Source organism: Carettochelys insculpta, chromosome 10 (assembly GCF_033958435.1).
Source record: "Carettochelys insculpta isolate YL-2023 chromosome 10, ASM3395843v1, whole genome shotgun sequence".
In the NCBI taxonomy this organism is placed as follows: Eukaryota; Metazoa; Chordata; order Testudines; family Carettochelyidae; genus Carettochelys; species Carettochelys insculpta.
Genome location: NC_134146.1, coordinates 48,272,449 through 48,287,370, shown reverse-complemented (window position 1 = coordinate 48,287,370; position 14,922 = coordinate 48,272,449). Strand labels below are relative to the sequence as shown.

Below are 14,922 nucleotides of genomic sequence, written 5' to 3'. Positions count from 1 at the left end.
CCGAAGACTTAACACTTGCTTTTCCCTCTTGCAGGCAGACACTTGAAATAGCCATATGCTCAGTGAAATGTTCAGATATTTTCTAGATTTGGTTTTTTCAAAGCCTTACCTTAAATTTCTCTTGGATTTTGTTTCCCTGAGGGTTCAAGACAGGTAAATTTCATTTGTGGTTTGGTTGTCTTCTTTTTCATCACGTTCTGGATTTCAGCAAATAATTTTTAAACATCACTTTCTGGAAGATGAGGGTTTTCTTTATTCCTCTTGCGATAGGCTTGAAACAAAACTCTTTGTCCATAGCTTCTCATTTGTTTCTCATTGAGTTTCTTCTGTTTTAAAGTCAAGTTCTTCATGTATGTGTGTTCTCTAGCTGGTATTGAGTGACTGGGGGGAAAATAATTCTTGCCACATACTTTAAAAAAAAAAATCTTGTTTTTTCTCTTCTCCAGTTCTTCAGGGGACCTTCCTTACATACTTAACACATCTCTTGTGTGTGTCATGTCTCTGCTGTATCTGATTCTGTGTGCTGTTCTCTCTGTGTTGGCTAGCAAGACTTGCAGTCTGCTGCTATCCTTGTTTGTTGATTTGACTCATTCCAGTGGATCCAGTGATTTGAAAATGAGGAAATAAATGAGTGGGGCTTTTTTTTTTTACAGCTGGAAAAGAGCCAAGGAAGATTATTTCCTTTTTATTTATTCAGCACTTCAGACCTAGAGTGTATGTTCCTTGTCCATGTCTCTGGGTGTGCAGATGCAGTGTAAGACTACACTTCACACTACAGTATATAACTGTACTCACAGTAAAAACAAAAAAGCAGTCATGTAGCACTTTAAAGACTAACAAAATAATTTATTAGGTGATGAGCTTTCCTGGGATAGACCCACTTCTTCAGATCATAGCCTTACCAGAGACTAGCACAACTGTCTCTGTATTCACAGTAGCGTTCTCACTCTCTCTCTCTCTCTCTCTCTCAACCAGCATGAGCACAGTTAACTCTGGAAAGTGTAAACTCTTCTGTTAGGCTTTGAAGAGTTTTTTTAGTTTAGAAAAGTGTATTAAATACATGCACTGTCACTTTAAGCCTTTCTAGATGCAGCTGCTTTTTGTTTCTTAAAATATTTTCTTTTCTTCTCTTCCAACACTGTTGAAAGTTGCTAATTTGATATATGCCCAGCTTTAAAACAGAAATTGACTTTACTTCTGAGGACAGCACAAGAGACGTGTGCAATAATCAGACTTAGGTGAGGTCCTAGATTCATAGAGTTTAAGACCAAAGGGACCATTAGACCATGTAGACTGACTTACATATTACAGACCGTTAAATTTTGTGAATTGTTTTTAGTCTTTGGGCTTTGTCAGGACCACATTCACAGTGGATCAGGTTTCATTCCACATTAATTTTAAGAAATTGCATTCACTTTTTCAAATGCAAGTAGGTATGGGGTGAAGAGAGAAACCTGCTGTAAATAAATTATGGAAATGTTTTAATGAATATATGAAATTTTTTGGACCTGAACAACAGTCCGTTAAGACTAGCAATGCACATTACACGTAAAGTAGCTTCCAGTATCTTTATGTCAAATAAAAGTGTTGGGTTTTTTTCATTTAATACTTACTGGTTAGCAGGGCAAAAAAATGCATGTTTGTATTTTAATCATTTCGTGGACTTATAGCACAGGGTCATAGAATCTGTAATATATTCTTTCCTAGTACTAACAATGTTCATTAATATTTTATTACAGCGACTTACGGAATACTAATAATGTGCTTATATACTTTGTATGAATGGAGAATTAAATTACATTGATAACATGATAGCTTATTCCTCCCACTTGGACCCAGATTAGGCCTGAGCTAGTAATATGTAAGTGGTTAAAGAAAGGATCATGCAGCATCACTTGCATCTTTCTATGTGTGATTAAAAAACTACATTGGTCTGTAAGCTTTAAGTTTAACATGGAACTGTTTCCTATCATGGGCCTTCAATATCTCTTTCGAGTACAGTGATTCATTTTAAAGATCCTGTTTTCCCCTAACAGATGGGGGAGAGAGTCACAAACTACATCCAGTTCTCCGATGCTTAAGTACAGTTGCCTCAGCTAACAAAAATAAACACTAGAGGATTACTTCTGTTTTTTTCAGACACACCTACATGCCCACACACATTATAGAAGGTGGAATTTCAAGCAAAAAGTATGCTCTTTATTTTATATTTGTATATTTCTAAAGGGAGCTGGGACATAAGATCTCATCTCTCAGTCTGTAGGGGTCTGACACATTTTATCTTCTCCTAATAATAATTTTAGGAAATGAAAAGTCCAAGTTCCATAACCACCCCACCATCCAGCCATCATTTTCTTTTTTTCAAGTAGCTATTAAAATTCTATTGACATGCATATGAAAATAAAACTGAAATTAGTACACAGATAATATAACCCTCTGTAGTGACCTTTTGGACCCAGGTTTCTCAAGAACTTCAACTAGACCTTTGGTTTTATGCATGTGTGTACATGCAGGTATGATTTTAGTTTTGAAAATAATTGTTGGGCTCAGTTTTTAGTGCACAGATCTCAACCTGTTCTGCAGGCCTCATCAAGTGGAGATAAACTGCTATAAATGCACCTATGTTTATTAATAAGTGCAAAGTGGAGACTGTTTCCGAAAACTGAGTCCTATATGTAAAGCTACTTGATGGCAATGAGTAGCAAGAGAAAGTGGGAGAGAGTGAGAGAAATGACGGAAGGGAGGATGAAAAGTAGAGGATGCTTCCATGTGCTAAGACAAATTTATGCTGTGTCAGCACTACTAAACGTCATAGCCATAAATCAGTACCCTGAGAAGAGTTGGGTGAGAGTGATGAAAATGAATGTCTTGTCTACTATATAACTTCAACTGCATCGTTGGCTTCAGTGGAGCGCTTTTGATGTGACTTATGGATACGAAATGTGCTAATATAGACAAAGTCATGTTGTATATTAGGCGAGAAGCACATCATGCAGGGTGTCCTTTTGGGGTTAGGAAGAGCAACACTTTGGTAGCCCAGTCACAAGATCTTTTTTTCTCACCCTCTTTGCCTCTTCTGATGTATACATCTGAATTGAGTTCACCCACACTTTTTATACTGGCCACAAGACTGTAGTTGTGAAAGCATTTTGCTTGCCAGTGATCTGGTTTTAGTTCAAAGCAGTGACATCACTTGTGACTCTTGTTCAGCAGTATAAGGTCCTCCCAATTTATTGGAAGACCTCAGCAGATCAGATTATTATCTGCATCTTCCAAGCTCCTGCTTAACTTTTACTTTAGATCTTGAAAAACATCTTCGGTGTAATTCCAATCCTTTTGAATCTGTGCCCAAGCTCGCACTGGCAAGCCTGCTGACGGCCGAAGGCGGGGCGGGGGGTGGGAAGGTGGAGGTCACTGCTCCCACACCCTACCTTTCAAAGGTGCCTGGACCTCCAGTGATGGCGTCTGGAGCTCCGGGCCCTTTTGATTTGCCGCAGCAGGACAGGCCTGGCTGCTCATGGCTTGGAGGGAGCAGTGGGGGCTGCCCTGTGGACCCTGCAAAGCTGAGGGATGAATGTTCTAGGCCCCGCTCCTTCTGTCATTGGCTCCACCCCTTCTGGTGCATGGAGCTGGGCCCCCATCCCACCTTGCCCTGGTGCCCACAGCGGCTGTCAGCTGCACAGCCCACTGATGTCAGACTTGTACCCATTGTGAGGATGTAGATAAGTCCCCATATTCCTGAGTAGGCCCTCCAACAGGGAGAGGCAAAGGGGGTGGTTCCAGAGGGGCCCAGCATTTTCAAGGGGCCTGGAGCTCTGGCTGCTGCTACTTCAGCAGTGGCGGTGGCTGGTGCTCAGGGCTCCTTTGAAAAAGCTGTGGCAGTGCTGTTCTGCTGCTCCTTTGGGCTCTGAAGGATGGAGGGGGACAAGTGCCCCGATCTGAGTGGCGCTTAGGACTGACTGCCCCAAGCCCCACCCCTTCTGCCCTTGGCTCCGCCCCTTCTGGGGCTTAGAGCTCAGTACCTCTCCCACTTTGTTCCAGGGCCCACGGTGACTGTCGGTGCCACTGTTCCTGTGTCACTCTTTTCAAAGGGTTTTTGTTCTTCACATGTCACATTTCTGAATTTTCTCTTTCACAGCGTGTTAGGGGCTGATCTTAAATAACTTCAAGTCAGGGGGGAAATGTCTTAGTGATAAAACCATAACTCTTCAACCCGAACTCTGCTTCCTTTTGTGAAGGGACTTGATATCTTCAGGGGGCATTAAATAAATCACTGGTTCTGGACATTTCCATTACGAATCCTGAGTGTCTGAGAAACCTCTATTTCAACTTGTGGCGTGAGGGCTGTGCTTCTTGCTGAAGTGAAAATTAAGTGTGTGTGTGTGTTCTTTTTGGACTGCCTCACCTCTGATTAGAGTCTGACGTTGTATCATACCAATGGCTCTTGCTGTCTAGCTGTGAGAATGGGCTCACTTGAGCACCGCTGAGACACGCTTTCAAGGCCTGTGTTGTGAGGCTAGCTATTTTGCACCAAACAAAGGAAATGGTGAGCAAATAATGTCCACTAAATTGGTTGGTTGGTGTGTCTCTTGCGCACATGCACATACACCCTCTTCTCTCTCTCTCTCTCTCTCTGCAAAGAAGAGGTTTTTACACACAGCTTAGGGCAGGGATCTGCATCTAAAATAGCGAGAAGAGCCACTTTTTCAAATTCAGTTACAAAAGCAATACGTCAAGAGCCACAATGCATGTGAATACAAGACAGTCCTTAGTAAATAATGTCCAACCAGATTTTTGTAACCCTGCTGATTTGTTCCAGTTGAAAATTTTATATTGCTTTCACCCCTGGATTGCAGAGCAAATGAGGACAAGGAATAGGGCTCTTAAGCAGGAAGGCGCAATGTTTGCATCAACCCTCCATGCCCCCGCCCATTCCCATGCTGTATCCCCCTTGGCCCTCAAACCCACCCCACATCCCCAGGCTTAACTTGTCTCAGCCCCAGCCTGCCCCACCAGTCCCATACCCAGGCTTAACCTGCCCAGCAGATGAGATCTTCAGCTGTGCGTGCTGCTGCTGCTCCTCTGCCATCACCATCTCCTCCTTTTCCTGCTTCTCAGCAGGGCTGTGTGGTTCCAGCAGGGGCAGACTCAGCTGCCCCTGCCCCCAGCTTTCCTGCTCACTGCCCCCACCTGCAGTGCAGCGTCTCCCCGCCCTGCCGTACTGAAATAATAGAACTAAATTTAATTGGTTTAACATCCGGATTCCTGCTGCTATTCTGATGGCCATTAAACCAATTAAATTTAGTTCCACTATTTTAGCTGTGGCAGCATCTGGGGCTGCAAGAGGAGTCAATGTCTGGAGCCACAAGTGACTCCTTAAAGAGCCACAGGTTGCTGACCCCTGGCGTAGGGCAAAAGAATCTTTCCTTAGTGGTCTCTGGAACAAGGTATACCAACCCTGCACTGGGCCAGCAGGGACAGACCAATCACTGTGGGCCCAAGAGACCATGCCCCCTTTCTTCTGCTGAGCATGCGGCAGGTGGAGGAGACAGATAAAAGGAGTCAGCCCAGCTAGGCTGGGGTGGACTGCGGAGGAGGAAGGATATGCTCTGCCATCTCCTAGAGAGTGTGGGTTTCCAACCTGAGTCTGAGAAGAAGCCAGAATTTACCACGGTACATTGCCAGACAGCCACAGTAATACCTCAGCAGTCCCTCATCGGCTCCCCTCCCACCTGCCAGCGGCACTGCTCAGCCAGTCAGTGCCTCCCAGCACCTGCCGCTCTTCACAATAAGCTGTTTTGGGGGAAAGGTCAGAGGAGCAAGGGTATGGAAAATATATGGCAAAGATGACCAAACTGCATAACATAGTGTTGTATTCTCTGTCCTACTTCGCGGTAGTCTGTTTTTTCTTCACAAAAAACAAGTAGTCCTGCAGCATCTCAAAGACTAATGGATTTATTTATTAGGTAATGAACTTTTGTGGGTAAGACTCACTTCTTCAGATTGGAATAGATAATAGAAATCCTTTCTGCCCCACCACCCCTTACAGACAATACAGTTCTGTGGTGACTTGGAAACGTATTTTCATGGTCTTCCTCTGAGGGAATACTTCCAACACACCCATGAACATCAGACAGACCCACTAAATCCCGCCTACCAATGTCACAAGAAGAATTCTGCATGGACGCCTCTGATGGTTGTAATTACAGTCTGGACTTCTACAATGAATGCTTCTGCAAATGTGCACAGGCTGATATTGTGCGCAGGCAACATCATATGACACCCAACCTCATCTGTGCTGAGTGTAATGCTGTCCATAGCCTCAAAATCAACTTTGACATTATAATCAAAGAAGCTGACAAAGGGGGTGCTCTAGTCATCATGAATGTCAGACTAAGAACAGGATGCAGCCAGGCAATTCTTCAGCACCACATTCTACAGGCCTCTTTCCTCTGATCCCACTGAGGAATACCAAAAGAAACTACACCATCTACTCAAGTAACTTCCTGCCTCAGCGCGGGGCCAAATCCGCACAGACACATCCACAGAGCCCCAGCCAGGGATATTCTGTCTGCTACCCAAGATCCATAAACCTGGAAACCCTGGACTTCCTATCATTTCGGGTGCTGGTGCCCTTACAGCCAGACTATCCTGCTACGTTGACTCTTTCCTCAAACCTCATGCTACTAGCTCTCCTAGCTGTCTCTGAGACACCACGGACTTCCTGAGGAATCTACAGAACATCTGTAATATTCTGGAAAACACCACCCTTGCCACCATGGATGTAGAACCTCCTTACGCCAATATTCCACATGAGGATGGACTACAAACTATCAGGAACACCATCCCCAGTGAAGTCACGGTGGCTGAGCTAGGTGACCTTGTCCTCACCCACAACCATTTCTGATTTGTGGACAATTTATACCTCCAAGTCAGTGGCACTCCTGTGGACACCTGCAGGTCCATACATTATGTCAACATTTTTTATGGTTGACTTAGGATGCTTCCTCAGCTCCTGCCCCCAAGCATTCCTCCTCTGCTTATTGTACATGGTTGACATCTTCATCATATGGACCTGTGGTAAGGAGACTCTTGAAGAATTCCACAGAGATTTCAACAATTTGCCCCCCACCGTCAATATCAGCCTTGATAATTCCACACAAGAGATCCATTTACTGGACGCTACAGTACATATCAATGATGGTCAAATTAATACCACTCTATATCAGAAACCCAGACAGCTGTTCTTATCTACATGCCTCCAGCTTCCATCCAAGACACATCGCACAATCCATTTTCTACAGCCAAGCCCTTAGATATAACTGTATCTGCTCCAGTCCCACCAACAGAGACAAAAACCTACAAGATCTTTGGCAAGTATTTGTAAAACTTAACTGCCCACCAGGAGAAGTAAAGAAACAGATTGATGTGGCCAGACAAATACCCAGAAGCCAGCTACTTCATGACAGGCCCAAGAAGGAAAATAAGAACACTATTTGCTGTCACTTTTAGCCCTCAGCTTAAACCCCTCCAGTGCATCATTGACAGTCCTCAACCTACACTGGAACGTGATCCCTCACTCTCTCGCACACCTTGGGTGACCAGGGTAGTTCTCTCCTACAGTCCCCCAACCTCAAGAAAAAACTCACTGGCAGCCACACACTATACCACAGAAACACTAACCCAGGAGGAACTATCCCTCCAGCAAACCCTGTTGCCAGCACTGTCTGCATATCTGTGTTAGAGACACCGTCACTGGACCTAACCACATCAGCCATACCATCAGGAGATCAGACACCTTCACATCCACTAGTGTGATATATGCCGTCATGTGCCAGCAATGCCCCTCTGCTATGTACACTGGACAAACAGTCTCTGTGCCGAAGGGTGAACAGACATAAATCTGACCTCAGGAATTGGAATACACCTATAGGGGAACATTTTAACCTCCCTGATATTCAGTAAAGGATGTGCAAGTAGCCATTGTTCTACAAAAGGATTTTATCACAAGATTACAGAGGGAGACACCTGAATTGGAATTCATTTGCAAGTTTGACACATTTAACCTCGGGCTGAACAGAGATATCAACTGTCTTACAAGGGCAATTCTCCCACCCACCCCCGATATTCACAGGAATGACACACATCCCAGTTAACTTAATTTACTTTTTCCACTGATCCTGTTAAGGACAGGTGACTGGTCCTATTAAGGACAGGTGATTGTCCCTTCTTTTTCCCCACTGCCATATAAACCCTGGATTCTTGTTATACTACGGGACTGCTTGTTTTTTGTGAAGCTACAGACTAATATGGCTACTACCCCCTAAGACGGTTTTCTCTTCATTGGAATGCTGTTTGTAGTACAGTAAACCCTCACTTTAACGGGCCCCATTATACCAGACATTGGTTATACCGGATGTCCACTAACTCCCCTTTCCTCAAGAAAGTAGAGTACTGTACTGTATAGTACTGTAAAAGACTCAACAGTGCTGTCACCAGGTCCTTCAGCAGCTCAGACCACTGCAACCATGGGGTCCCTGGCCGTGCCACAGCGGGCACCACTGCCGGGTTCACCTCCCCACCTGTTCCAGCTCAGACTGCTGCAGCTGCGGCTTCCCTGGCCGGGGCAGGGACCACCGCAGCTGCGGCTTCCTTGGCGGCACCACGGCCATCTCCAGGTGACCCTCCAGCCCTCAACAGAGACTGCCCAAGAGGCTGCAGGAGCCCTTGCGCTCTGCTCTGAGCATAGGCAGCTCAGAGCCAGAGGAGCCATCGCACTCAAGCCAGAGTGTGAGTGGATGGGAACCGGAGGAGCTCCCTGGTTCTGCCCTGAGCCCCACTGGCTCAGAGCTGGAGGAGTCACCACGCTCCGCTGGAGCTGGGAGGAACTGGGAAGTTCAATAAGCTAAACCCTCGGATATAATGGATTTTCGGTATTAACGGACACCCCTCCCCCATTAGCTCATTATATCGAGGATTTACTGTAGAAACTTGTCTGTAAAGTGCCACTGGTACGCCCTGTGTCTAATCTTGTGATTAGATATCTGTTTTTCTATTTTGTGAAGTCAATTGTTGGAATGGAATCTGACTTTCTGTGTCATCTGTCAAAGCAGTATGAGAATGCCAGATATACACTGTATGGATATTTGTATTTATTAAGGTCCAATCGTTGGGAAAAGTCCACAAATATTTGGAACATTTTGAAAACTAAGCATGGAGAAGTAATGAAGTTTATAAAAGTATATTTGGCATTGTTCTTAAATATTCAAGGGTCTCATTTTTCTCCAGACTGTGAAGTCTTTAAATATTTATAGTCTTAAATGCTTGCACAACTTTGGTATTTGGTTTAAATACTTCCATTTTAGTTCTTACCACACTCATGATGTGATGGCTTACTTGGGCAGCCTTATATACATATTGCTTATCATCTGTGAATGTCAATGGTTTATTAAGTGCTGTTGATGTGGAAAGGAGGTAAAAAGTATGAAGTGTCACACTGCGGATTTAAGAAAAGCTCCCTTCCCACTCTCATCCCTGAAAGCGGTGAGGAATCCTACACTTTTGCTTCTCTGAATAATGTTCTTGGGTACATTCAATGCCACAGTCAGTTGCTAAATTGATTTATCTGTTTCTCGGAGATTAGCATCTCTGTGAACTAATGATGTAATAATTCAAATAGTGCAGGCCCTTTCGATGACAGTTGAGTCTTTTCTGTGCTGTCTCTGTTCTGGCCCCTTTCAGTAAAGATTCAAAATCCTTAGCTGCATGAACTGTTTATTTTTGTTTCAGTGGAACTGACTGGTGAGTAAAACCAATAACGTATCAGTCATTTCATTCTGTTGAGAATTTTTTGCTGGCCCTGGTAGACTCTCTTAAATCTTTTTATTTTTACAGGTTATGTTTATTGCTCGTAACATGAACCAATTCACAGAATAAATACCCAAGCAGTAAACTCTTTCCTGAGTGTCTTCTACAGATTTGTTTCCACCCAAATGCAGTGGGTTTAGCTGCTGGCCTGAGAAGATAGCTCATTCTCTGTGGTCTCATTCAGTCCCTGCTCTTTCTGTTGAAGAGGTGCCAGTAGTGTTGGTGTGTTGTGGAATATGGTCCAGGAGCTGTTTCATTTTTCACATAGGAGTCATTGAGCATCCATCAGATGGAAGTGAGCTCCAGCCACAGATTCATGACTGGTTCATCAGAACTGTAAAGTTCTGTACTGCTCTACTTATTCTTTGAGTCCACTTGGCAGGTAACACAAGAACATATTCAATTATCATCTAGGACCCACATAAAATTTCATTAATTACCATTTTACTAATGATGTACATTACCATAAAGATGTCAACTCTTCTAGGAGAAATGCTAAACCCTGAACTTACGCCTAGAGTGGTGAAGAGCTTTCCAGTTAACTTCAAAGTATTTGGTAATTTTTTTCTGTGTAGAATTGGTAGGGATGGAGACTGCAGTCTTTGGAAATGTTTGTAATGGTCAGTGCTGAGTTTGTGCCAGGGCTTGTCAGAGTTGGCACTTCAGGGTCCTGGCACCACTGGGCTTGCCACATCAGTTGTGAAAATGGGGGGGGGGGGGAGGTTTGCCACCCTGGCACCTCTTTCAGAGTGGCTACGTCTACACTAGCACACTATGTTGAAGTAGCCTATTTCGAAGTAAGGACATCGAAATAGACTACTTCAATCCATATCATCTACACGTCCTCCAGGGCTGGTGCCGTCAACGTTCAACGTCGAAGTAGTGACGGGGAACATCGAAAGGAGCCACCCTGGAAGGAAATGCAGAGCGTCCACACACACGAGCGCTCCCTGTCGAAATAAGGGGCCAGCAAAGCTTCAAGCCACTCCCTTAAAGAGCCCCTCCCAGACACACTTGCCCTGCACAGCACGAGATCCACAGAGCCAACAACCAGTTGCAGACCCTGTGCACGCAGCATGGACCCCCAGCTGCAGCAGCAGCAGCCAGAAGCCCTGGGCTAAGGGCTGCTGCACGAGGTGACCGTAGAGCCCCGCAGGGGCTGGACAGAGCGTCTCTCAACCCCTCAGCTGATGGCTGCCATGGAGGACCGCGCTATTTCAAAGTAGCGGGATGCAGATCGTCTAGACACTCCCTACTTCAACGTTGAACGTCGAATTAGGGAGCTATTCCCATCTTCGGATGGGAATTGCGATTTCAACATCTTGCCGCCTAATGTCAATTTCAACGTTGAAATAGCACACGGTGCATGTAAACGCGATGTGCTATTCGATGTTGTGCCAGCTACTTCGAAGTAGCCTGCTAGTGTAGACACACCCTGCAAGTTAAGCACAGGGTAATGGCTATACATGCAGATAGGCTGGCATTGAAATCTGTTCTGAGTTCATGGGGTGAAGGGCAGGGGAATCTTCACACAAAGAATGTATCTGATGTTGACAAAGAGAGGCTAACCTGATCAGATTCTGTACCAGATGAAGTGGAAAGCTTTGGTTTGCAGAAGAAACCAGTTAGGCTCAGACTTCAGTGCAGTATGAAGATGCGCCTTTGTGCGCGCAAGCAAGCATTTAAGAGGGCTCCCTGGGTTTATTAAATGGTTTTACTGGATAAGGCATGTCTTAATTCAGCAGATTTGTTCCAGTAATAGGCAAGGAAGAGGCTTCCTTTGGGATGTTTATTCTTTTTACACCATGTTGTCCAGTATGCTTCCCATTCGCCACATGTGGCAATTGGGACAGCGCAATGTGGCGAAACGCCACTCAGCAGCTCAGTACAGTCACACGTGCGGTGTCCCTTCACCCACTCTGCGTACACACACCACTAGCCCCTGCAGCCCTTTCCCCAGTGCAGCTCCTGAGGCTTTGACCAGGAGCTGCATGCCATGCCGCAGTGCAGATCCTTCCTGGTGGCTCCTTCTCGGCACGGCTCCTGGGGCTCTAGCCAGCAGCCACGTGCCTCCTGCAGCCAACGCTGCCCTGGCATAGCTCATTCCCAGCAGCTCCTTTCCGGTGTGGCTCTTGGGGCTGGGCGGCTCTAGGGAGTAGGGTGCCTGGGTGCAGGGGACCGGGGGCAGGGTGCCTGGCCAGAGGGTGGCAGGTGGGCGGGGGAGGAATGGCTGTGGCGATTGGCGGACTTCTTTTTGGAGACCATTGTTTTAACAGGTTTGTTAGAGCAACATCTGCTAATGCTGCTAAAGTGACTCTTTTCGTAAACGGTCAGGCTTTGTAAGACAAAATTGATTTAAAAACAAAAGATTGTTGACAGTTGCTTGTGCAAAAGCCATGTCCTTATTTTGTTAGGAACAAAAAGAAGAAACCCAAATAAAATATTTATTCTTAAATTAAATTGTCTTATTAACATATATATTGTAGTTTAATTACGCATTACTGAGATCAGTGCAGGAGTTACTGGGTGAAATTCAATGAGTGACCCATGTTGTGCAAATCAGATTATATGATCATAATGGTCCCTTGTGGTCTTAACATCTATCCAAATATATCTGTGTTCAGATTTTTTTCCCATCTAAAAGCTGCAGTGCAGATTTCAATCACTTAAGGAGATTTCTACCCGCAGAATCTCAAGATATTTTTCCTGGTGTGTCCTGTACTTCCATGTGTAAAAATTAAACATGCATCAAGTCTGGTTGTTACCTGTTTAGTCTTTTAGATTTTCATCTGATCACTTTGGAAAATGGTTTTGTGATTTGTAAATGGCACTTAGCTCGGCCACCATTTTGTGCTAGATCAAAATGGGCCTGAGTCTTTACAAGGAATCTTAGAACTTTGCAAGCCTTAGAATGGTGCTGCTCATTAACCTGATGCCAACATCTGTTCTCCAACGCCACGGTTCTCTTCTTTCTTCAAAGCAGTATTATAGAATCTTGTTTTATAATTTAGCTCATCAGTTTATTCTCTTGTCTCCTGGCTCCCAAATTTTAACTCCACAGACGGTGGGAAAACACGTGATGGGGACTCTAAGGTGGCGGAAATTTGATTGGCAGGAAATGGTATTCCCTGAATAGTTAACCTCCTTCGTCAGGCTGATTGTCACTCCCAAATTCACAGTCCTCTAGAATCCACCTAGCCTTGATAGTTGTGTGATCAGCAGAACAGTAATTTGCAATTTGATTCTGTGATTTACGCTTGTTTGTATTGAGATCTCTGTTTCCTAAATCTGTGTCTACGCTATAGTCTGGATTGGTGCTCTGAGGTCTATCCACTGGCAGTCAGTTTAGTGAGTCTATTTAAGACCCACCAAACTGACCACAGATCACGCTGCTGTTGACCCCTCTACTCTACCCCCAATGAGTAGAGTAAGGGAAGTGGACAGGAATGTTTCTCCTGTTGACCACTCTGCAGGAACACGATCTACAGTACATCAACTCCAGCTATGCTATTCATGTAGCGGGAGTTGCATAGCTTGGATCAATTTGGTGCAGTAGTGTAGAAGAAGCCTGAGGAGAGAACATTTTCCCCTGCATGTCTAGGGAGGAGAGACTCATTTTAATCAAAGAGAAGATATTTTTAACAATTTGAGTAGGGAAAAACATTAGCAATTAGGTACATTTAGTTTTGCATATTTCAAGTATCTGGAATATATCAGCAGACTTCATTATTGGCTGTTTCAATTTTGTTTTTCAAAAGTAGATCTATCTACCTAAGACCACCCAGGACAGAATTTGACTACTTTAATAATGGGCTGTAGATGAAAGCTGTCCTGAAATCTAGCTCTGAGGCATACGTCATTAAACTCAAGTTTAGAGAACTAGGTTTCACAGTATGATTAATGCTTGTGCTCTTGGCACTAGGAAAACATATAGTCATATCTTTGCTCAAAGTGTTTTCTCATACGTTGGCTTGCATGCTTTCTCTTGAACTTTTGTGGAAGTAAAGCAAACACAAAGGTGTTAAAAACCTTAGTACTCCAGCCTTAAATCTTCTGCACAGCTGAAAGCTTAGGCTCATTTAGTAGAGGATTTGTCATTCCACCTCTCTACAACAGCTCATTTTTTAAAGATGCGGTTGGTGGTTAAATTGTTACTTGAGCTAGAAGATAAGTAATTGTGTGTGTTCTTACAATTTATATTATCCTCACTCCTACTTCTGGCTTGCAAAATAGGATCCTGTGCTGCTCACTTTTCTGACCCTTAGCTCTTTCTCCTATAAATGTTTCTAGTTAAGGTTGCATTTTGGAGACAGCACAGTTCCAAGCTCTTTTTGAAAGAAATAAACTTAAATTGTTCCCCTTTGGTTGGGTTTTCTTCTCAGCTGTTGTGATTGCTCTTCCACAACTGCTGAACTGGGCCATCTTTGTGCTGTGTAGAATTTTCAGTGAGGAAGCTGTGGAAGCAGAATGAAATATTGATGGGCAGGGAAGTGATCTTTGTGCCTATATAGAGGGAGCGTACACTTGCTCAGAATTCATGGCTTTACCTCTGAATTATGAGAGCCAAGCATCTTATCTGCCTATACCAATTTGCTGCTGTTATGCTGAATGGTTAAGAGGCCTGTCAAGATGAATGGCTTCAGCAGCTTTCAGAGCAGGAATGGCAGGCATCAAGATATTAGTTATCAGTAGTGGGTGTTGGGGGAATTTGAGAGCAGCACAGAAGAGTGGAATCGAAGCTGTTGGGATTTGGGACCTGGGCACATAGTTATTGAAGTCTGTGAAGTCAGTCTTGTACAGAACAGAGGAAACACAGTCTGCTCTCTTTTAGATATAAATTTAAAAGAAATGTTGAATTGTAACTTGTCTTCTCATTCTGGTGTCTTCTCTGGCAGATTGTTTGGTCTGTCTTGATGGAATACCGGCCTTTAATTACACTAGGGCCATGTCTACACTTATGAAAAACTTCGAAATAGCCATGCTAATGGCCAAATTGAAGAATACTAATACAGCGCTGAAATGATTATTCATCGCCACATTAGTATGTGCACAGCT

At 44.2% G+C, this 14,922-nt stretch overlaps 1 protein-coding gene across 1 annotated transcript in view; it reads left to right on the top strand.

Annotated features, from left to right (window-relative positions):
• The window catches only part of PSMD1 (proteasome 26S subunit, non-ATPase 1), a 129,336-nt gene that overhangs the window by 58,921 nt on the left and 55,493 nt on the right, over positions 1–14,922 (top strand). The gene's annotated exons all lie outside the window — the stretch shown is intronic.